This window comes from Triturus cristatus, chromosome 4_2, assembly GCF_964204655.1.
Source record: "Triturus cristatus chromosome 4_2, aTriCri1.1, whole genome shotgun sequence".
NCBI lineage: Eukaryota > Metazoa > Chordata > Amphibia > Caudata > Salamandridae > Triturus > Triturus cristatus.
Window position 1 is genome coordinate 477818599 of NC_140586.1, and position 23861 is coordinate 477842459.

General features: G+C 45.2%; 1 protein-coding gene and 1 long non-coding RNA gene across 2 annotated transcripts in view; both read right to left on the bottom strand.

Annotated features, from left to right (window-relative positions):
- GIPC2 (GIPC PDZ domain containing family member 2) overlaps positions 1-23861 on the bottom strand; it is a 551697-nt gene that overhangs the window by 254997 nt on the left and 272839 nt on the right. The window lies entirely within an intron of this gene.
- On the bottom strand, positions 14305-16427 carry LOC146834568 (uncharacterized). Its single transcript, XR_014960636.1, has 2 exons — positions 15299-16427; positions 14305-15022 (listed from the first exon to the last, which is right to left on the bottom strand). It is a non-coding gene; the product is annotated as an uncharacterized LOC146834568 (long non-coding RNA).

Genomic DNA, 23861 nt, shown 5'->3' on the forward strand with positions numbered 1-23861 from the left:
CACCTCGTAGGCTTTGAACCACTGCCCAATGTCATCATTCTTATACAACTCTTTCACCACATCTTTAGGAATATACACCCTAGCTTCCACAGGCATGGACGGTGTGCTGCTACCAGATGGAGTAATTTCTAAGCTCCTTGCTTTCAATTCCATCTCCCTCAAACTTTTCTCATGCTCCAGTTGCATCCTATTTTCCTCCAAGGCCAATTTCTTAGTTTGCAATTCAAATTCTAACTGCCCACTTAACTTGAGCTTGGTCAGCTCCATCTCATGCATCCTATACTCCTTCCTGTCCTCCAACTCCTCTGGGGACAGGCCTTTGGCAGAAACACTGCACCTACTGGGGAGGTTGCTCTCCTCCCCCCTTGACCCAATGGCCCATCCAGCTGCTCATCCGCATTCTCAACCCCGTCCTCATTCTCAGGGGTATTCCTTGCTTCGACCCAGGCCCTCAGCGCCTTTTGGAACTCATCCTTCTTGGTGAGAACAGTCATAGCAACTTTAAATTTCCTGCGGAAGTGCTTTAGCTGTCTCACATTGTAGTATTCAAGTTTCTCCTCTTCCCAATCAAAATCAACAGATGCTATGGATGCTGCTTTACTCATGGTGGTTAAACTTGGCAGTTCTTCGTAAAAAATAGAAAATCCCAGGAAAAAACAATCTCCCAAAAGTATGTGGTCGCGTTTGGTCTGCACTCACTAGTAGTGTTCACCAATCACTGTATATGAGTCACAAATGTAAGTCCAGAATCCTCACCGCTGACCACCAATGTTAGAACTGGGAGTCTCTAGTTGGTAGAGGTAGGTACCTTTGACCAAATAGGGACACTTGCTTCTAGTCCTAAAATAACCCCTGCTCACCCCCTTGGTAGCTTGGCACGCGCAGACAGGCTTATTTCAGAGGCAGTGTGTGAAGCATTTGTGAACACATACAGTAATCCAGTGACAACACTACAGATGGACATCACACAGGTTTTATATAAGAAATAAGTATTCTTTATATAGACTTATCACAAGACCACAAACAACAAAAATCCATAATACTGTACTTTAAAAATGGTAGAAATAGCTTAGTTCTCTTAAGATGGTAAATGTGATACTTTAAGTTCACTGTACCTTTGGATGCATAATGCCATACAACGAAAGTGTTGCAGGGAAGGTGATGCGTCGGTTCCTTACACGCAAGAACGATGATGCGTCGGGTCCCTACTGATGCGTAGGGGATGCGTCGGCTCTTCTCGGCGTGGGGAGGTGATGCGGCGGTTTCTTAATGCTCTTCCGTGGCAATGCGCCCCACAACGCCGTGATGCGATGAAGATCCGGTGCAATGAAACAAAATGGCGTCTTCTTCTTGATGCAACACGATGCGTGCATGCCCGACGGCTATGCGGCGACTCAGTGATTCTTCTGAGCGGCAACAGGCCCTGCGACACGCTTCTCCAGTAATGCGACGGCGTCTGATGTGACAGCGACACTCTTCTCCGGTGATGCGAGACACTTCAGCGAGGCGATGCGACAGCTGCAGCGGTGACACCCTTCTTCAGTGATACAACGACAGTGGCTGCGGCGGCGACATGCATCTCCGATGATGTGACGATGTCTGATGCGAGGGAGACACTCTTCTCCGGCAATGCGAGGCGCTTCTGCGATGCGAAGCGACAGCAGCGACACCCTTCTCCAGTGATGCGACGACAGCGGCTGTGGCGGCAACACGCTTCTTCTTCGTCGCGCTTCCAGCTCCTTGCGACACGCAGTCCCTCAAAAGGCCCAGCACAACAGCAAGCACTTCAAAAGAACTCTTGGGGAGCTGGTTGGTGAAGTCTGATGTCCCTGAGACTTCAGCAGGAGGCAAGCTCTATCTCAAGCCCTTGTAGATCCTTCACAAGTTGATTTGAAAGTAGCACACAGTCCTTTCTCCTTTCTTTGGCAGTCAGGCAACCACTGCAGGCCAATCCCCTAAACAGCACTCAGCTAGGGATAGTCTCTTCCTCAGTTTCTCTGTTTCCTCTCCTCAGCAAAGGTTCCTCTTGTTTCCCAAAGTGATCTAAAGTTCCGAAGTCTAGGTCCCCCCTTTTATACGCATATTCTCCTTGTTCTCAGGAGGCAGAGAGGCCTTTGCCTAGTCCAAACCAGTTTGGGTCAGTCCTGGAGGACTTTGTTGACAAGACTCCTTCTTTTCTTTCACAGTGTAGGCCAGGGACATCAGACGCACCACAGGAGGTGGAGCCAGCATTGTGGAGGAAAGGCGTAGCCCTATTCAGGTCCCAGGTGCAACTCCTCCCACCCATCTACATGCAGATCTCTCTATTCAGCCCTGTGCTGACTCACCCTGTCTCCTGGACTCCCCCAGCCCCTGTCACTCATACTCCAGACAAGGAATACACAAGCTAGCAGAGGCAGGCTTGGATAATTAGGCAAGAAAATACCCACTTACTAAAAGTGGTATTTTCAAACACAGAATGTTAAAACCAACTTCACTAAAATATGTATTTTATCATTCTGAGTTCAGGCATACTAAACTCGAATTTCTACCTAGTTCCCTGAGTCAGTTAGGATTATAAGATGTAATAATCAAATTGCTCATTCTGGCCTATGGGGAACAGGTAGCCTTGCAATAGTGAAAAACGGAAATGGCTGTAATTCACTATTAGGACATGCCACACACATCAGGGCATGTCCTGCCTTTTACCTACAATGCACCCTGCCCTTGGGCCTACCATAGGGGTGAATAATATGCAGAAAAGGGAAGGTTTAGGGATTGGCAAGTGGGTGCACTTGCCCAGTCAGCATGGCAGTACCAGACTGCCCACAGGCTCAGCACTGGCAGACCTGAGACACACTTTACAGGCTGCTTCTGTGGGTGGCACAACCAGTGCTGCAAGCCCACAAGCAGCATTTGGTTTACAAGCCCTGGGCACACTCAGTGCACTGTACTAGGGTCTGATAAGTAAACCAAACAAGCCAATCATGGAGTCACTAATCTATACATCAATTTACCATAGGGAGCACTTGCACTGTGGCACTGGACAGCAGTGGCACAGTGCCCAAAGCATCTATAACAGGAAAAACACATGAGGCAACATAAAAAATGGAAGGGAGACCCACGCCAACGGTGCCAGGTCTAACAAAGTTGTTTTGGGAGTCGTGTGTGAATGCAAAGAAAAATTGTAAAAGAGGTGACTGCTGCGAGGAGTGAGTTGTACTTCATAATGTTTTACACTGGGATTGGACGGTTGCTGTGCTTTCATTCTGCCATTGGCTAGTTTTAAGTGCTTTCTTTGGCTTTGGAAAGGAATTGCATAAAAATAAAAGCTGTTATTTGATTGGCGAATCAAAAATTGACGTGTAAGGAACAGAATCAATACATTTGGATTTACGTGGACATTTTGAGAAATAAATTGTCACGATGAAGAGCTTGAAGGATTTTAAGAAATTGGTAAAAGGAGATGTCACTATTCCCATATGTAGTTAGACAAAAATCGAGTATATTGAAGAAAGCCTGCCCTTAGGGAATTAAATGGATACAGCAAGAATCCGTTGTAATCCCTTTTCTAGAAAAAATACTTTTTTTCTAGAGACCCCCTCACCCACCAGGGTTGCCCCTAGGTGACATGCTTCATCATTGGGGTTCCTCTCAATCCTCTACGGATTGAGGAGTGCTGAGACTTGCAAATTAAGTAGGAGCACTTTTTATTGTAGACTATGTGTAGTGCAGTGATGTGGAGTGGAAAGGGAAAGAAAATCTAAAAATACCTAACTAGTTGCCCACTCTTTTCTTCCCGTCCCTAGTTGGTATGGTTAAAAATCAGGGGTTGTTTACTGAGAAGAAACCTGACCTTAATGAGTCTGGTTGTCTCAGTAATGTGTTTTTGTCAACATGTTCTGCAACATGTTTTGAGCTGTTCCTTTAATAGCTCTTCATCAGGACTCCACGGGGTCCAGCCCCGTGTGTACCACTCCTAGTGAATCCTGAAATAAGGACACAAACCATGCAAACCTAATGCGCACTGTATACATACGGTTCTAGTGATTAATCCGTGTCTGTAATTAGAAAGCAAAAAGATATATTAAAAACAGTGACCTGCTTCACCTCACAGTAACCACAGCACGCACAGTGGAGGTCTGGCATGGAATCAATAGGAAATGGAGCTGGAATAACAAGATTACAAAAGCCACACCACTCTGGGAACCAGATATACTGGGTCAGCTTAGCAAATGTCCGGGTTTCGATACGTAGGACATGTTAGGCATCTCAACAGTGGGTGATATGTGGGTGAGGGGTAAACTGGCCACGTTTGCAGACCTGCAACTCAAGTATCAACTAGCGCAAACTGAGACTTTTAGATAATTACAGAATAGCCATGAAGTTACGGCTGCCTTGCCCAAGGATCTCCCTCTGCCTGAGTCCTCTCCACTGGAGGACATGTTGATACTTGACCCTATGGCCACAAAAGCCATATCCCTTACCTATAAAAAGCTGTTAAATAATTGTCCTGACCCTGTGCAGCGCCTGCTGCAGGATTGGGAGGCGGACTTGGGGAGAAGAGATGAGGAAGACTGGTGCGACGCACTGGCTTCTCCCAGAAAAGTGGCTATCCCAATGAGATTGCGCCTGGTCCAACTGAAAATCCTCTACCGTGTATACTTCAACACAAGGTTCTTGTTTAAATTGGGTATAAGGGCTGACCCCCTGTGCCTTCGGAATTGCAACCAGTCGGGCACTTTCTTCCATATCCTATGGGATTGCCCAATAGTGCAACAATACTGGGATAGGGTTACAAAACAGTTGGAGAGAGCGTGTGGTAAGACTCTGAAAGCCTCCCCCCAGTTGTGCCTTCTTAATGTATAGGAAGCCACAGACCTCACGCAAACCGAGCAAACATAGGCCTCAATGGGGTGGGCTATAGCAAAACGCAATATTGCGCAGAAATGGGGAGTGGGGGCTGCCCCGTGCTTGTGGGACAGGGCTATTGATATGGATAGGGCAATGATTGCAGAGAAGGATGTGTATAAACATAGAGGGTGCCCTAAGAAATGGGTTCATAAGTGGGGGAAGTGGAATAAATAACAGTTTGAGACCCATCTAACAATAACAATGAAAAAGTCCCACACCAAAATATTGTGTTATAAAAACTAGGCACTTTAAAGCAGTGACCCCCCTACTTACACATGATTAGTAATACGGGATAACACCGGGAATGTATCATTGAGAGAATCTTCTAATATACATCTATCTAACAATGGTACATCTGAGCGTGATAAGGGTGCATTACTATTCACCAGCAATGCATCATTGAGAGATCCTTCAGATAACATCTGTCAGATAATGGGACATCCCAACGGTTAAAAAGAACCCACGAAGCAGCCATTAGTTGAAATGTGAATAGTAAAATACTGACCGCTGTGTCCACGGGTACATGCATGCAGTAACAAAAATAAAACTATCATACATGGGACGCATCAGCTCTACATTATAAGCGCGTAGCCTGGTTTAAGTAAGAACACACTTAGGTAGTAGCCATTCATCTAACCACCCCGAGTAGGACTTGTTTTGTGGGCAGGGAAACGGCAAAATACTATACCTGTGTATTTCCCAATGCTTTTGTATGCACATCGCTTGATTCCATTCTGCATTACGTGAAACATTTTAATATCAACTCCTTTCCTCATACATTTCCAGTAACTTAATGTTTTTCAGGATGGTAATTCTCCCAATATGGCACTGCCACTACTCCTGCAGTGGTGGTCATTTTGTACTAACTGAGCGGTCTAGTACTATGAAGCAGAATGACAGGGGTTTTTTTTCCCGCCGCATGGTTAGGAAAGGGCTTTATGAACGGAAAACGCCCATGAACCAGTTATTATGCAGTCTCCAGGGAGAGAAGTAGGTTACTGTACCAGAGGTGGCTTTGACGAAGTAAGTGGCGGGGGGCTTCTTTTTTTCCTACAGATGGAGTACGCTACCCACCTGTTAAGCAGCAACAAGAGTTCATGATATATAGACCTGTTTTTTCCCCCTTCCTTTATTAGAGTGTGACTACAAGCCCCTCTACCCCTGGCTTTGACCATGATGCAATAATATAGCATCTACAGAAGTACGTCACATGGATTATCTTTTCTATGTTTTATGTTGTACTGTCACATGGTGTCTTGTTTCACGACTGCTATTTTACGAGTGGTGTCACCCATTACAGTGTGTGGCATGTCCATGACACACTATATGAGCACATAGGATAGACCATACGAGCACCCACAATATACGGGTGCGATATTTTGATAGTTGCATGCACAATTATGCTAATACGACCTGCCTGCACGGCTGACAGGTTGCTGTTTTTAATATATCTTTTTGCTTTCTAATTACAGACACGGATTAATCAGTAGAACCGTATGTATACAGTGCTCATTAGGTGTGCATGGCTTGTGTCCCTATTACAGGATTAGCTAACGGTAGTACACACAGGGCTGGACCTCGTGGAGTCCTGATGAAGGGCTATAAGGGGAACAGCTCGAAACATGTTGACAAAAACACATTACTGAGACAACCAGACTCATTAAGGTCAGGTTTCTTCACAGTAAACGACCCCTGATTTTTAACCGTACCAACTAGGGGCAGGAATACAAGAGTGGCCAACTAGTTAGGTATTTTTAGATTTTCTTTCCCTTTCCGCTCCACATCACTGCACTACACATAGTCTACAATAAAAAGTGCTCCAATGTAATTCGCAAGTTGCAGCATGCCTCAATCCATAGAGGATTGAGAGACACCCCAAGGATGAAGCATGCCACCTAGGGGCAACCCTGGTGGGTGAAGGGTCTCTAGAAAAAAAGTATTTTTCTAGACAAGGGATCACAACAAATTCTTCCTGTATCCTATCTAATTCCCTATGGGCAGGTGTTCTTCGATATACTCGATTTTTGTTTTACTAAGTAACTGTCAGGAGTATAAACCTAGCCTCTACCTCTGCCTCCCTCTCTACTTTGGTCACTATTCCCATATGTAAAGGTGAGGAAGCACCTCCTGAGGGTACTCCAGCATACATTATGACTACTAAGCATGGTTTAAACTCATGTTTGTAGCTTAGAGAATGCAGTAGGTTTACAGAAAATGAGGGTGTTTTGAATTTTCCAAGGTATGGGACATTCAATACCAGAATCTTAGATCATTTGATGGGGAAATTGTAAGAGATGAAGCCACTACCTCGACACATGCAGTGTGAGGCTGTTCATGCTTGGGAGAAAGGTGCGAGAGAAGTAGAGGACGAAATATCAGAAATGGACAGGAAGAGCAATGCATAATTATGCAATTGCTCGAAGGGATGAGGAACAGCGCTGATGGAGAAAGGGTATTACTGAAGGGGCCAGATTATATCCGGTTCGTACATCGGAGGGTGCGAAAAAGAGTAAGTATACTGCTAGTAAAGAAGGAGATGAGTCAGATACAGACTTGGGAGACAAGATATTAGAAGAGTTGTCTTCCCGGCCACCTACTAGTTTTTCTGACCCAGGTGAATTAAGTGCTAGTGCCAGTCAGACAATCACTGCTGCTCCAGTGGATCCAAATCCACTTCCAATTGAACAACCCTTACAGGATATACAAATTGCTCCACCAGTTGTGAGATGACCACCAGCTGTATCCCCCATTGAGAATATTCCCATTGCACCTTGAGTGCCTGCAAGTGCACCACCCCACATTGAGAGAAGGCCAGAAGTCCGAACAACATCAGTTAATGCTGTGGAGCCCCACACAAAATTTGCAGGTTCTAGTAGCAGAAGGTGGGACCCTAGTCTATATGACTCCCCTAGCTTCTAATGACTTAAGTGTCAAGGAAGAGGGATATTTACCTGCTTGGCTTGAAGGGATCATCAGGGAGAAAAGGGCAGAGGTCACAGAGCCCCCAAAAGAAATAGAGACAAGAAAAGACAGACCATTGGATATTCCAGAGTTGAACATAGAATTAGAAGAGCTAATCAAGGGTTGCCTAGAATTTGATCATATAGATCAATACCAGAGAAATGAGTTAATATACCTGTGTAAGGAGTTTACTCGAAGAGCTACTATGGTACATGACAAATTGGCAGGTATAGCAAAGAAGTATGATGTGGATCTTAATAACAACGTGAATCTGCATCGTAGTTATAGGGTTGAGTTGGATAATTAGGTGATAGAAAACATGAGGATCACAGGAATGCATTTGCACCGTATCGAACTGACTAAATGCAATGTCAGATGGAAGGATGTGGAAAAGTTGGAACTTAGATGGGTAAAGAAACATGAGAAGAAAAAGAAGGAAGCAGAGGGAAAACAGGATGAACTGAATGGGGTTGAGGCAGCAGCCTATCCATTGGGGGGAAAAGCTGGAGCAACTTATGTACATGTGCCATGGAAGAGAGGTGATTTGACAGCATTTACAAACAATTTCCTTTTGCCCAAGTGCTAATGGGCACTTGGGTAAAAGGCTCGGACTCTTACATGCATACATGTGAGCACACACATGTATATACGTGTATGGGCTGGGCATACAAGACTATCATTAAGCTCTGCCTGGTATCTGGGGACAGGTAGCCTGTGGCACCAGGGACCTTTCAGTGTTTGGTGCTGACCCTGGGTAGCCCTTATAAAGTGAGTAGGCGTTTGTAGTGTAGATCTGTATTGCATTACTAAAAAGGTTGTTTTCTTAGTGCATTATCCCTTATGGGCAAAATTTGCACCACCGCACAGTATTAGACAGAACAGCTGCTTCAAGCAGACACTCTGTATTTCACGAATGTGCTGCCCTCAGATCAGGTGCCAAATGCAAAAATAACAATTGATGGACAGAATGCAGAACAATGACATACATTCACCCCAGTACAGAGATCTGGGCCTAAATCCATCGTTTTTTTGCTCACCATGCCGTTCCAGTTTGAACCCAGCCATATGCAAATCAGTCTTGACCCTGTGCCTCATGGGAACAGTCCAGCCCGAACTGCCAAGCCAGGTCCTCCCTGGACTGGAAACAAGCATCCTAGGACCGGTTTCGGGGTTTCACCCCTCTTCAGCCAGGATAGCTTGATTCCAGTGGCATGGAGAGCAAGGGACCCACGTCTGGGCATACCCTTCCCACTCGGGGTGACAAATCCAAAAATAACAATTGATGGACAGAATGCAGAACAATGTCATACATTCACCCCAGTACAGAGATCTGGGCCTAAATCCATCGTTTTTTTGCTCACCATGGGAACAAATTGGCAGGTATAGCAAAGAAGTATGATGTGGATCTTAATAACAACGTGAATCTGCATCGTAGTTATAGGGTTGAGTTGGATAATTAGGTGATAGAAAACATGAGGATCACAGGAATGCATTTGCACCGTATCGAACTGACTAAATGCAATGTCAGATTGACCCTGTGCCTCATGGGAACAGTCCAGCCCGAACTGCCAAGCCAGGTCCTCCCTGGACTGGAAACAAGCATCCTAGGACCGGTTTCGGGGTTTCACCCCTCTTCAGCCAGGATAGCTTGATTCCAGTGGCATGGAGAGCAAGGGACCCACGTCTGGGCATACCCTTCCCACTCGGGGTGACAAATCCAAAAATAACAATTGATGGACAGAATGCAGAACAATGTCATACATTCACCCCAGTACAGAGATCTGGGCCTAAATCCATCGTTTTTTTGCTCACCATGCCGTTCCAGTTTGAACCCAGCCATATGCAAATCAGTCTTGACCCTGTGCCTCATGGGAACCGGTCCTAGGATGCTTGATTCCGGTCCAGGGAAGACATGGCTTGGCAGTTCGGGCTGGACTGTTCTCATGAGGCACAGGGTCAAGACTGATTTGCATATGGCCATGTCTAAACTGGGGTGGTGTAGTGGGCAAAAGAACGATGGATTCAACCCAGATCTCTTGACTGGGGGAGAATGTCTGCATTGTCAGCATTCTGTCCATCATTTGTTTGTTGTAACGCTTTTCGCCCTAAGTGGGATGGGTATTCCCAGACGTGGGACCCGTGCTCACTACGCCACTGGAGTCAAGCTATCCTGGCTGATGACGGCTGATAGCCAGAAACCGGTCCTAGGATGCTTGATTCCGGTCCAGGGAAGACATGGCTTGGCAGTTCGGGCTGGACTGTTCCCATGAGGCACAGGGTCATGACTGATTTGCATATGGCCATGTCTAAACTGGGGTGGTGTAGTGGGCAAAAGAACGATGGATTCAACCTAGATCTCTTGACTGGGGGAGAATGTTGCATTGTCAGCATTCCGTCCATCATTTGTTTGTTGTAACGCTTTTTGCCCTAAGTGGGATGGGTATTCCCAGACATGGGACCCGTGCTCACTACGCCACTGGAGTCAAGCTATCCTGGCTGATGACGGCTGATAGCCAGAAACCGGTCCTAGGATGCTTGATTCCGGTCCAGGGAAGACATGGCTTGGCAGTCGGGCTGGACTGTTCCCATGAGGCACAGGGTCAAGACTGATTTGCATATGGCCATTTCTAAACTGGGGTGGTGTAGTGGGCAAAAGAACGATGGATTCAACCCAGATCTCTTGACTGGGGGAGAATGTCTGCATTGTCAGCATTCCGTCCATCATTTGTTTGTTGTAACGCTTTTCGCCCTAAGTGGGATGGGTATTCCCAGACGTGGGACCCGTGCTCACTACGCCACTGGAGTCAAGCTATCCTGGCTGATGACGGCTGATAGCCAGAAACCGGTCCTAGGATGCTTGATTCCGGTCCAGGGAAGACATGGCTTGGCATTTCGGGCTGGACTGTTCCCATGAGGCACAGGGTCAAGACTGATTTTCATATGGCCATGTCTAAACTGGGGTGGTGTAGTGGGCAAAAGAACGATGGATTCAACCCAGATCTCTTGACTGGGGGAGAATGTCTGCATTGTCAGCATTCCGTCCATCATTTGTTTGTTGTAACGCTCAGATCAGGTGCAGCACATGAATGATATCAAGATCTACTGTCCCTGTTTGCGCCCTGTGCACTAAATGGAAGATGCGCTGCAGATCAAACAGGGACTGTTTTCCCTATTTGTTATATGGCCATAGGTCACAATTTTCTGTTTTGCAAAAATGTATCTCCATTTTCTTTCTGCAAAACCATTGTTCCAGATGTGCAGAAATGTTCTTCTTGTTCTATAGATACATCATTCTTTAGTCCTGACCACAACCCTAAATAGTTCAGGCCATATGCCACTGCATTGCCTGAATTGCCTACCTTGACAGATTGCCTACTAGCTAAGGGTTTCTGGGGGCTGAGCCAGCTGAGAATTGGGTGGAACAAGAAAACTGCTGTACATGTCATGTCCCACTTTCCTTTAACTGACTCCCGAAGACTCTCATTATGAGTTCATCAGTAAATATGATGCAGTCATTTCAAATAATCAGGGTAATAATTACTAAGGGCCTGATTTAGATCTTGACGGTCTTACCGTCGACCCTCTGCGGAGGTGGTTCCAAGTACTCCGCCAAGTTAATGGTCCTTCGTCCGCCATATTTAGATGCATGCTGGCTGACTCGCCATCCGCGTCCACAGAGTGTTTCCCACTGCGGTCATGTCTCACCACTGGCCAACGCTGCGAACAGTACTCTGTTGCCTTCAGGGCGGCGGGTTCCCACCAAGCAAATTTAGATTTCACAGTTGTGTTGATTTCACAGTTGTGTTGGTGGTCTCCTATCTGCGGTTCGCTGACGGAGGGAGTCCATCGCAGTATGCGCTCAACAATGCACCATCACTGTAGCCATTGGATGGACGCTAGTATAACACACCGGATGTCTATTTGCCTAATGGAAACACCTGCATGCCACACTATAAAACACACTCCATTTCAGACAATGATCCTATGCCATTCCACTGCATCACAGCATTTTAAAGACAACTTTTTGTCAGAGAAGGCAGGGTTTTGTTTGTTCACTTTCCCACTCTCCAGTCGCTTTTTTTTCCTCACATTTATTTTCTTGGTGTCATTTATTTTGTGGTCTTGACACATTTCTTTTTCCTTTGAGATTATGGCATGGAAGAAAAATTCATGTTTTACAGAGGGAGAGTTGTCAGTCATAGTGGACGAACAGAGTGAATGCTGTAGCTAACAACCTGAGCACACAGGAGGGAATTAGGAAGAGGTGGGATAACCTGAGGAGGAGGGTGCATTCCCTGACCTCCAAGCATCACCTTGCGGGCCAGAGGACTGGTGGTGGTTCTCCCAGACCACCACTACAGTTTTATCCATGGGAGGAGAAGGTCTTCTAGATCCTACATTCTGAAGGCTTGACAGGAATACCTGGTGGAGTGGAGCCTCTAAGGTTACACTTTAGAAAGTCTCATTAAGCCTCAATGCCCTGTTTGTACTCAACTCACCTATTGCCAATGTGTTCTGCACACATTTTCTTGACATAGAAACTTCAAAGTATCAGTATCAGATCATTTGGATGTTTTGTGTGAATGTATTTTGTTGCATCTAAGATTACAGGTGTCAATCTCCTTTACAAGTCACAGGATGGTATGGTGCCAGTCAGTTTTAAAACACCAAATAACCCATTACCCATATGTGTGTCATATTGTAAGTGTCTGTCCCATTTCAACTGCATTATTTTCAACAGGTATGTTTCATTAACTATTTTGCTAGTGTTAAGACAATGTCTTTGAAATGAATACAACTGCAATGATGCCCAGTTTCTGTTTTATCAAAAGACTATTGCTATGACATTTTGCTTATTCTCTCTTGTCTAACATATTTCCACATAGAGTAAAGTGTCATGTAGTGGTCGATCCCTATTCAATGCTCTCATCCAAAAATGATTTGTGCTCTTCTCTGAATCTTGTCCTGTTCTTCTCAACCAATTGAATTGATGTCATGAGTTTCACAAATCAAACTGTGTTGGTCCACAAATTGTAAGGTATGAAAATTGCTATGCTGAATTTAAGTTGTGAATGCAAAAATTGACTCTGCATTGTTCACATGATGATTAATGCCAAACATCAATCCAAGTTGTGTAAATGTCTGTTTTGAAGTCAGCTAGGCCTTGGAATTGTCAGTTACACATTTTGCCTCTCCGCTGTGTTGGGTTGAAGGGTTGGGAGATGTTAGGTATACTTCCTAATCACTCCATCAACATTTCAGGATATCTTATTACCTATTTATTTTAATTTGTACTATTTGAAATTGCAAAATGTTAGTGTAATATGTTCAATATTACTGAAAGCTCTAATCATCAGAACGTCTACCTTTTTTTCCTTCTAGGTATCTACATTGTTTGTCTCAAAAGATTTGGATGTATAATCCACATTTTTACAAATAAAAATGTTCTCAATTTCTCAATAGGGCCAAATGCCAGAGCACGTGGCCAGGAATCTGCCACTGAAGAGACCTCCACTCCAGCCTAGGATCAAGCCTTCAGTGAGGACAACACTCTTGGTAATCTAGACGATGATGAAGATCCTGGTCCATCTGGTCAACCTGGGCAGACAGCTCCAGTGAGTCTCACTGGGCCCACACCAACAATTTCCACCCCAGCTGTAACACCTCAGCTAACCAAAACCTCCACTTCCTGCGTTCCTACCATTGTAACACCAATGGTGTGGCCCCCAGTCCTGGCTAATGTTGATACCACAGCACCACTAGTTCCAGCTAATTCAGGACCCAGTAGGATGGGGCACACTGGACTAGATGCACAGGGTAGTGAGCTGCATGACATTCAAACCCATATGTGCAGGGCTTTCCTAGCACCATCTACCTGTGGTCCTACACCATCTGGCCAATCTACATCTGACACAGCCACAGGTAGGGAGGCCCTGCCACAGGAAGAACCACCTGCAGCCACCCCAGGCCCTGCAAATGTGGATCCCCCTCCCCCGCAGGAGGGGGCGTCTACCCAGATTATCAGGAGGTCAGGATATCAAGACCTCTACCACCACCAGCAAGAAATCCCCACCATAATTTGCTCCAGTGTGTGACTACCATTCACTTTGTGGACTATTTCCGGACACATTTACCTTTCTGACATCAATTATATTTTGGACATTGGACTTCAAACTATTTGGCTCTTCAACTATGGTTTCATTCAATGTGACTGACTACTTCACTTTTTTGTTTTTTCATTTTCACCCTTTTTAACTTCTTCACGTTTAGTTCGATAAATTCAGCTCAAAAACTAAGACTGGTGTTGTATATCTCAATTCTATCAATGCATCAATGCAACTTTACAATGACAAAAATCAAATGATTGTGTAAACATAGATAATTTGCAAGTAGGAGATGTTTTTCACAAGTTCCCAACCATGACTCCCAAACAAAAATACCATTAAAATCATCTACTACTATGTTTATTTCATTTGCCCAGTAATTGTCAACATTTTCACTAACATACCAATCCATACATGAAACTGATAGTGCCAGTTTCCACATTTCCAGTTACAGACCTTGCCAACATGGAAGAAGGGGATATATTCAAAACAATCAGATTCAATAGGCAAATTATCATTGATTCATGTCATCAGCTGGAGCCAGATCTTCTGGCTCACTTAAGGAATCCCACATCTATAACACCAACAGACAAAAACATTGCAGTACTACATTTTGTAGACACAGGATGTTTCCAATCCTCCAATCTACTGTTCCAATATCTGGTGGAATGTCACAACCAAGTTTAAGTGGTGTGCCACAAGAAGTATTTCCTACAATGATGAGAAACATCAACAGCTACATACACTTTATACACAATGAGGATGTTGCCAATCTGAAGGGAGATTGGTATGATTTGGCTCCACTACCACATGTGGTTTAAGCTAATGATGGCACATACTTTGCCTTAGTGCCAAAACACGACAGAGAACAAGTCCAATGTAATCTTCAATTCTTTAGTTTAATCACAGTGAAAGTTGCCTTTGTACAAGACTTGTACACCCAAAGTCTGTGTCTGTCTTTCCAAGGATCAACCCATGTTCCCTTTGTACTTCAAAAGAGCACCATATACTTGTAAATGTCTCAACTCTGAATTGTCCAAATGAAGATGACATGGTGACGGAACCTAAAACAGATCAAAACAAAAAGATTACCAATCAAACATAAACAATAAATACATTACAAAGTCAACTTTTGGAGGACACAGTTTCACAAACCAATTAGAGATAAACAATGTAAATAAACACAGTAGTCAATGTGTCAAAACTTTGATCAACAAACACCTTTGGCCTGATTTTCCCTGAACTTCCCCTTCCTAACAATTACCACCACATGCTTCTCTCATGATCACATCAATAGTTGGTGTAATGGTGAAAGTGATAACATGTAAAGATATACTTACACTCATGAGAAGAAGTTGTCAATGACATCTTGACGTAAGTCAACTCCTTCCTCTTCACCACTATCATCTTCATTTGGCATTTCAGGATCCTCACCCGTTGGCTCTGCATGGTCTCCATCTTCTGCGATGCAAGGGATGTTGCATCGCAGGGCGATGTTATGGAGCATGCAGCAGGCCACGGTTATTTGGCACACTTTATCGGGTGCGTAGAGAAGGGCTCCACCAGTTTTGTCCAGACAACAAAATCTGTGCTTTAGGATCCCAAAAGCCCACTCCACTGGCTGCAGTTTTCTTCCATGGGTCTCATTGAAGCAGACTTCCCCTGACGTTATTGGATTCCTCAGTGGTGCCAACAACCATAGTCGGTTGGCATGAGCTGATTCTCCTAGCTGGAAAACATAAAAAGTAACAAAAAATAACACAATTTCAGATTATTCACCTAGACATTCCCCAAGCAATATTATGAAAGATTGTACTGACCAATAAGCCAGACTCTCTCAGGTCCACGTTGTTACATTTGCAGGGGTATGGAGCTGTTCCACAATACAAAGGAATCATGGGCAGAGCTGGGGAAACGCGCATAGACGCTTGTGATGTACAAATGTGGTAAGCGAGCAACTTGCACATTGATTGAATGGAAGTGTTTCAGATTCCGGTAGACCTATTCTCTAGCATGTGGTGGTACTAAGGCAATATGCGTGCCATCAATTGCTCCAACCACATATGGTAGGTGATCCAAACTGTAAAAGTCCCTCTTCACATTGGCAAAATCATGCTGCTGTGGAAACTGGATGAAGTTGTGATGTATTGCATCACTGAAGATATAACGTCCTGTAGCACACCACTGAAAGTTGGTTGTGACATTCTACCTGTTACTGCCACAGTGCATTGGAAATATCCTGTGGCCACAAAATGAAGCACTGCCATGAGTATGACAATTGGTGTAATAGATGTGGGATTTCTGTTGTAAGGCTGAAGATCTGGCTGCTGCTGATGACATAAATCCAGTATAGTTTGCCTAATAAATCCGAACTTCTTGATTATATTCCTTTTTTCCATGGTGGAAAGGTCTGGAAATGAGCGTTACACCTGAGGCTATCGTCTCCTCACTTTCCCAGGTTTCATATATCTGCATTGGAAAAACATTTGAACATTTTTCAAATTTTCCACAGCAAAATATTTGATAATTAACAATAAAGTCATGTAGTTCTACAACATATATATATGTTTCACTACATATTGTAATCAAACATTTGCTTTTTGTCCTTTATTCTTCACAAATTACATTTATAGCCTAAAAGAAACGCAAAATAATACAAATGTGTAAAGAATATATTTCAAATGTATCTGTTACACTTTTTTTTTTTAAATTCCTCGAAAATAAATTCTTTTTTTTTTTTAAATGAGTGTTCATCGAAGTTTGAACATGTAAACTAGCTAGCCTCTATTTTGAGTGGTGGTGATGCACTTAACAGCCACAAACACACTATTTTGAACTTCTGAATAAGCAGGTGTCTGACTGCGTAGTAGGGGTAAGTTCCATGACAGACACAGTCATAGGCTAACGTTGGTGAAAGTAACATTGTGTCCTTCTCCGCTGACAATTGCGTATGTTCCGTACATGTAAGCAGCGGTTGGAAAAAAGCTCACATGCCTCCTTACACTTCTGCCATCAAGACCTCCTCCATTTTTGCTGCTGTTTGTCACCTCTGGGAGCAGCCATGCCAGGTCGGGCATTGAGAGGGCCCCTGCATTCAGGTCAGAGGAGCTGAAGTTGCTGGCAAAGGAGGTTCTTTCCCTGTATGGCCAGCTCTATGGCTCACCAGAGGAACAGGCACATGTTTGATATGCTTATGTGAATCTGTCTTCTTTTTTTTTATTAACACAAGCTACAATGTCCCTTTGAGTTCCTGTATGAAGTGTAGTGATTTACGTTAAGTGTCACATATTTCTGGTCCTTACACAGGACAATGATGTTTTGGATTTGTAAGCACTTTACAATGTTAAAAACCAACAACATTAATATGTGTGGTGTGTTTCAAATCATAAATTTTATTTGCGTTCATGCAGAACTATATGTATGTATATGTTTGATTTACATGTTATGCGTTGAAAACTCACATCATGGAGATTAGAAAACATATATATACTCTTTACAACTGTACATAAATATGTATTCTGTACAAATCAAATAAAAATTATGTTAGCTACGTGTATCGTCCCACAAATCACTCAGCCTAGATCAGTGCTTTCCAAACAGTTGTCTGGGAGCTACCAGTAAAAATCAGACCCCTTCAGAGCAGCACACAGCCCTAAGGTCACTTATTAGGTGGGCACAATGTCATTTTTTCATTTAAAAGTTAAGGGAAGGCTGTTTTCATGTGACATCATGATCATCAGGATGCAGATAGAAGGGCCTGATAATTAGCAGTGCTCAATCAGAATCATGGGCCAGGCTGGGACTGAGTCACAGGGCCAAACAGCTGAAGCACTGATGTGTATCTTCCATAAACATAGATCCTTGTCAGGTCAAAATTTAAGGTGTGCTTAAAAATATGCCCCTGAAAGCTTTTAAATGGATGACAATTGAAATGGAGAGTTACCTAACATTTTGAGCTAACACTTCATTTCATTTTACCCTAATTTCAAAGTGTGTCACATCCTGGAGAAGGTGACCATACCGACCTCATTAGCGCCCTGCGCGCTGCTGTGCCTGCTCTACTATTTTAATTATCCTGTTCTGTATTTGATTTAAAATTTATTTTCTCATTTTGACCCTGCTTTTATCTTAAGCGCCCCCCCCCCCCCCCCCCGGCCTCACCTCCTGCACTGTAAAACCCCTCCTGGGGACCATCAGCACCGCCTTTGGCGGGTCCGGGATCACGGGCACCTGGGACGATTCTGAGTGCCATTTTGGATCGGGCTCGGGCACTCTCGCGCATTATCGCGAGATCTCGCCCTGAAGAGACTATTTCAGGCAGCAAGAGACGGCAGGTCAGCCTGGAGAAGGTGACCATACCGACCTCATTAGCGCCCTGCGCGCTGCTTTGCCTGCTCTACTATTTTAATTATCCTGTTCTGTATTTGATTTAAAATTTATTTTCTCATTTTGACCCTGCTTTTATCTTAAGCGCCCCCCCCCGGCCTCACCTCCTGCACTGTAAAACCCCTCCTGGGGACCATCAGCACCGCCTTTGGTGGGTCCGGGATCACGGGCACCTGGGACGATTCTGAGCGCCATTTTGGATCGGGCTCGGGCACTCTCGCGCATTATCGCGAGATCTCGCCCTGAATAGACTATTTCAGGCAGCAAGAGACGGCAGGTCAGCCTGGAGAAGGTGACCATACCGACCTCATTAGCGCCCTGCGCGCTGCTTTGCCTGCTCTACTATTTTAATTATCCTGTTCTGTATTTGATTTAAAATTTATTTTCTCATTTTGACCCTGCTTTTATCTTAAGCACCCCCCCCCGGCCTCACCTCCTGCACTGTAAAACCCCTCCTGGGGACCATCAGCACCGCCTTTGGCGGGTCCGGGATCACGGGCACCTGGGACGATTCTGAGCGCCATTTTGGATCGGGCTCGGGCACTCTCGCGCATTATCGGGAGATCTCGCCCTGAAGAGACTATTTCAGCCCTCTGCCGGTCGCGCAGCGGTGACGCGCAGCGGGAGCGCCATCACTACGCATGAGTCTCGCCAGAGTCCTGCCCATCTGCGCCCGTCAGCGCTAAGGCAGGGCTAGGGCAGGATACTCTGGACGACTCAGGATGCCCACCATCACGGACATATATCATCTACGCCAACTAGTGTCATGCCACTCCCATTATGCTGTGGACCCACTATGCGGCCCATATCAGTGTCCTAGCTGTTCATTCGTCCTTCCCACCCCTAAGCCTATAAAGTCTCTTACGCGTAACCCATGCGCGTTTAGGCCGGGAACAGTGGTGACTGACGGTGTGAGTCGCCCCTCTCTTAAAGTATTTCACCTGAATGTCAGATCGCTTGCCTGTCATTTTATGGAAGTCTTTACTTTGATAGAGGACGAGCAACCAGACGTCTTTTTTCTTACGGAGACATGGTTACATGACCAGGCTATGGCGTCCATTAATCTAGCCTTACCTACAGGTTATACCATGTATACCTTACACCGCAATTCTAGAGGAGGCGGCATAGCAGCCGCTGTAAAATCTTGCTACCCTTGTGTCTGGCAGAAAAGTTCAGTGGCAGCCTGTGAAAGTACGCAATTTAGTATTACCCTATCCCCCCACTTTACGCTGTCTGGACTACTTATTTACAGACCTCCTGGTCCTGATGGAGTTTTCCGCCTTAGTCTTCCTGAGGTTGTTGCGTCTCTAGCTTTGAAGACAGCCAACTTTACAATTATTGGTGACCTCAACCTTCATATGGATTCCCCACTCACCAGCACAGTTGGTACCTTACTGGCCGATCTGGAGGCCCTTAAAATTGTCCAGTTGGTAGACCAAGGGACTCACAGTGGTGGGCGTATACTCGACCCCTTCCTTACGAACATTCCGAATGCTCTACTTAGCGCTCCCACACCCATGGCCTGGACCGACCATTTCTTAATACAGGGTCATATCACTTTATCGTCCCCTGTGTTTGAACCCTATTCTCTAAGTGTTCTTAAACGCTCATGGAAGAAGCTTAAATTAGAGGAATTTCAGCAGTTTCTTTTGACACACCGTCCTCCCCCCTCTACTGAAATCACCTGTAGCTATGATAGCTTTTGTGAGTGGCTTACGTCAGCACTTGACTCCTTCATACCTGCCAGGTAGACTAAAATTAGATCTAGTCCCTCGAGTCCTTGGTACACGGACTCGCTCAGAATACTTAAATCCGCCTGTAAAAAAGCGGAGCGTGCGTGGCGCAAAAGGTATGACGTTGAGCTCAAAAAAGCTTACAGATCCTGTACGAGGTATTACCACCAGGCTATCTGCAAGGCCAGAGCTACTTATTATGCGATGGAAATTAAAAATAGCCCGAATCCTACTAAGATTATTTTCCAAATCTGTAAGGAGTTAACCAGCAAACAGACCTCTACTCCTGTTAAAGCTACTCTGACTCAATGTGAAAAAATAGCCACTTTTTTTGTAGAAAAGGTTGAGGCAATCTACGGATCCTTTCCCCAAGACTCTCGGGCGCAGTACCCTTCTAGTATCAAGCTTAATACTGCTCCACAACTTCTTTCTATTCGTGGTCCTAATCTAGAGGAGTTCAAAAAATTAACTATGAAAGTTAGATCAGGTTCCCCTACGGACCCTTTGCGCCCTACTCAATTCCAAGAGCTCGAGGAGTGCTGTTACCCGGCTATCCTTGATCTTATTAACCTATCCTTTGAAACAGGAAGTGTACCAGTCAAATGGAAACAAGCAACCGTTGTCCCTATCCTGAAAAAACCCTCCCTGGACCCTTCCCTTCCCGAGAGCTACCGCCCCATCTCCCTTCTCCCCTGGGTTTCCAAACTAGCGGAATCTCATGCCAATTGCGTTCTGTCTTCCCATTTGTTGGAAGCTAACATCCTCGACCCATCTCAAAATGGGTTCCGAGCGCACCATAGTACCGAGACCGTTCTCCTTGCGGTAGTGGAGCAAATTAGAAAGTTACTTGACAGAGATCAAACGGTAGCGCTGATCCTGCTGGATCTCAGCGCTGCCTTTGATACTGTCTCTCACTCTGTTCTCCTCCAGCGGCTCTCGGAAGCTGGGGTTGGCCAGATCGCTCTCGATTGGTTTCGGTCTTTTCTTACAGACCGATCCTTTCAGGTGTCCACGCCGCCTTTTGTTTCCGCCTCCCATCCTATCTTGCAAGGTGTTCCTCAGGGGTCTGCTCTCAGCCCAACCATGTTCAACCTATATGTCCAACCACTGGCTGAGGTAGCCCAGAGATACGGTCTCACCATGGTGTCTTACGCTGATGACACCCAGCTGGCGGTGGCACTTAATGGTGAGTCCGCAATGGACGCCGTTGCCTTTCAGATCGCTCTACGAGGAGTTACGGGATGGATGTCGGACAACAAGCTGCAGCTGAATGCCTCAAAAACCGAGGTCTTAATCTTTGGAAAAAACACCGACCTCTGGGGTAACCAGTGGTGGCCCCCTGAGCTTGGTTTTGTTCCGGTGCCTGCTGACGAGGTCAGAAATCTTGGGGTGTGGTTCGACAGCAAGCTGTCCTACATTCCCTATACTAAAAGATTGGCTGGGGTCTGCTTTGGCACTTTGCAGTGTCTGAGACCAATCTTCAAATTTTTCGACCCTACCACCAGGCAAATCATAGTTCAAGCTATGGTCCTGAGCAGACTGGACTATGCCAGTTCGCTTCTACTAGGAGTCAACAAAGCGGAGCTTTTTCGCCTCCAGCGCATTCAAAACGCGGTGGCCAGGATGCTGGTTGGCCTGCCAAGATTTTGCTCTGCCCGCCAAACCATCCAAAATCTGCATTGGCTCCCAGTGGAGCAGAGGATTAAATTTAAGGCACTTTGCCTCACTTTTAAAATTCTAAAGTTGTCCACTCCTCCCATTCTCGCCCAGACCATTTCCCCTTATCTCCCAAATAGAGCGCTTCGCTCTGCGGGGTTAAATCTGGCTATTGTCCCCCGCTTCAAAAGAGCTAGAATGGGTGGACGCTCTTTTTCGGTGCTAGCCGCCTCACTCTGGAATACCCTCCCCCCTTCGCTCCGTTCCATCCCCAATCTTCTTCCTTTCAGGAAATGTTTGAAAACCTTCCTGTTTTCCACGGTTTAGGTCCTTCACCTCATCTACGATTAGTATTTCTTCGCCGTTATGTTGTACCATCTCCTCAGCGCCAGGACGCCACTTTGCTGCGGCATCTGTGCGCTTTACAAAAATAAATAACATAACATAACATAACATCCAAACTGCAGGCCCCTTACTCCGAGTAGCCGGTAGTCACTGTGCCATAAGTATGTATGTTTAGCCTTCATTAGTTCACAATGTTTTGCTTTGAGCAGGAGTAGGCCACATCACAGATTATGTAGTGTCATGTAGTTCCTACTAATCTATAGGATCTGTGCATTTGTTGGACAACATAAACTAGGGGTTTGGTGCCTAGACTGATTCCAGACACCCCCATAGGATTTGTTGGCCGATAGACCAGATAGCTCACTGTGCCACCGTAAGCCCCCTTAACCTTATCAGGAAGCGAATGGATTTCTAGCAACCACTGAACATGACAGCCCTGACCCCTCAGGGATCGTGGAAACTGTGCAGAACCTTTCGCTCAGTCACTCATGCTTACTTATTCTCAGAGAAGTATACAGAGAATATACAGTGGGACATTTGCAATATATTTATTGAACCAACGTTATTCTTGTATAAAACATGTATGCTGCAATGATTAATAGACAGAAGCAGATAAAAGTGATTACAAGCAAAAAAAGCATGAATAGCCCATAAGTGTTCCGTAGAGCTGCTGCTCACATCACTAGGAGCTGAGGCATCCTAGGGTGCATCCATTATTCAGGGAATATGCTGGGGACAACAATATACATGGGCCTTTAAGGGGTCCATCAGTACTTCAATGTCCAGTGGCGCAAACAATTGTGAAAAGAGACATATATCCAGGACGCATTCGTGGGTGCAAAGCAAAGAGCGGAAGAATGGTTGTATGCAGTCAAGCAAGACAGACCTGAAGAATAAGAACCAGTGCTCATTCAGTTCTTGAAACAGTGTGAGCCAAAGAAGTGTACCATGCACTCATAGCAACACAGCACAAGCAGTGCTGTCTTCCATTCCGGCTGAACTTGGAATTAAACTCAGAATTCCCGCCACAAGTATCAGGACAAGTGGGAGTCCTCCAAAAACACTTCCCAACACTGAGTGTATGATCGTCTGAAAGGTGCTAGCCAGTTCAGAGCGATACATAAAAAGCGTGCACTATTCCTTTTGTATCAGACATGTTAAAGATACAGTGGACCAGCTCCCCAAAATGTAGCAGGAAGTTAGTATTGAGTTGTGTCTGCATCTCAGACGAGGACCTTGCAACCTGGAGATGAAACGTCTCTCTGGCGAAAGTTAAGGCCACATCCTTTTGAAAAAGCATTGCTTTCAATTTGCTCAAATAATCTCACTGTATGTTGGAAACATTTATCGAAGGCCATAGCATTGCCTCTCTAACTGTGAGGGCAGGTGGAAACAGTACTTGTGTGCTACAAGTCACTATGGAATTAACCGTCACTAGATAAGCAATGCCTGGTTCCATTCCGCAGCAACATTGATCATTCAGCATCAAATAGCTCCCATTCGAGAGCAGCTTGAACAGCGGATGAATCACGGCAGATGGAGAACCCTTAAGATAGCAAGACATGTTTGCTCCCGAAGCATTGTATGCCCCGTGGAGAGAAATGTTTTTGCAAACCAAGGACCTGCTTAAAGCATCCTCACAGTCAGAACCACTAAGGAAAACGTCTGTGTCCCCATTCCTGCATCTAAACCGGAAAGGTAATTCCCAATACCCATGCACATAAACTTCCCCTAGCACTTCATATCTGCCTACCTGTTGGTACTGGAGACAATATTGGAATTG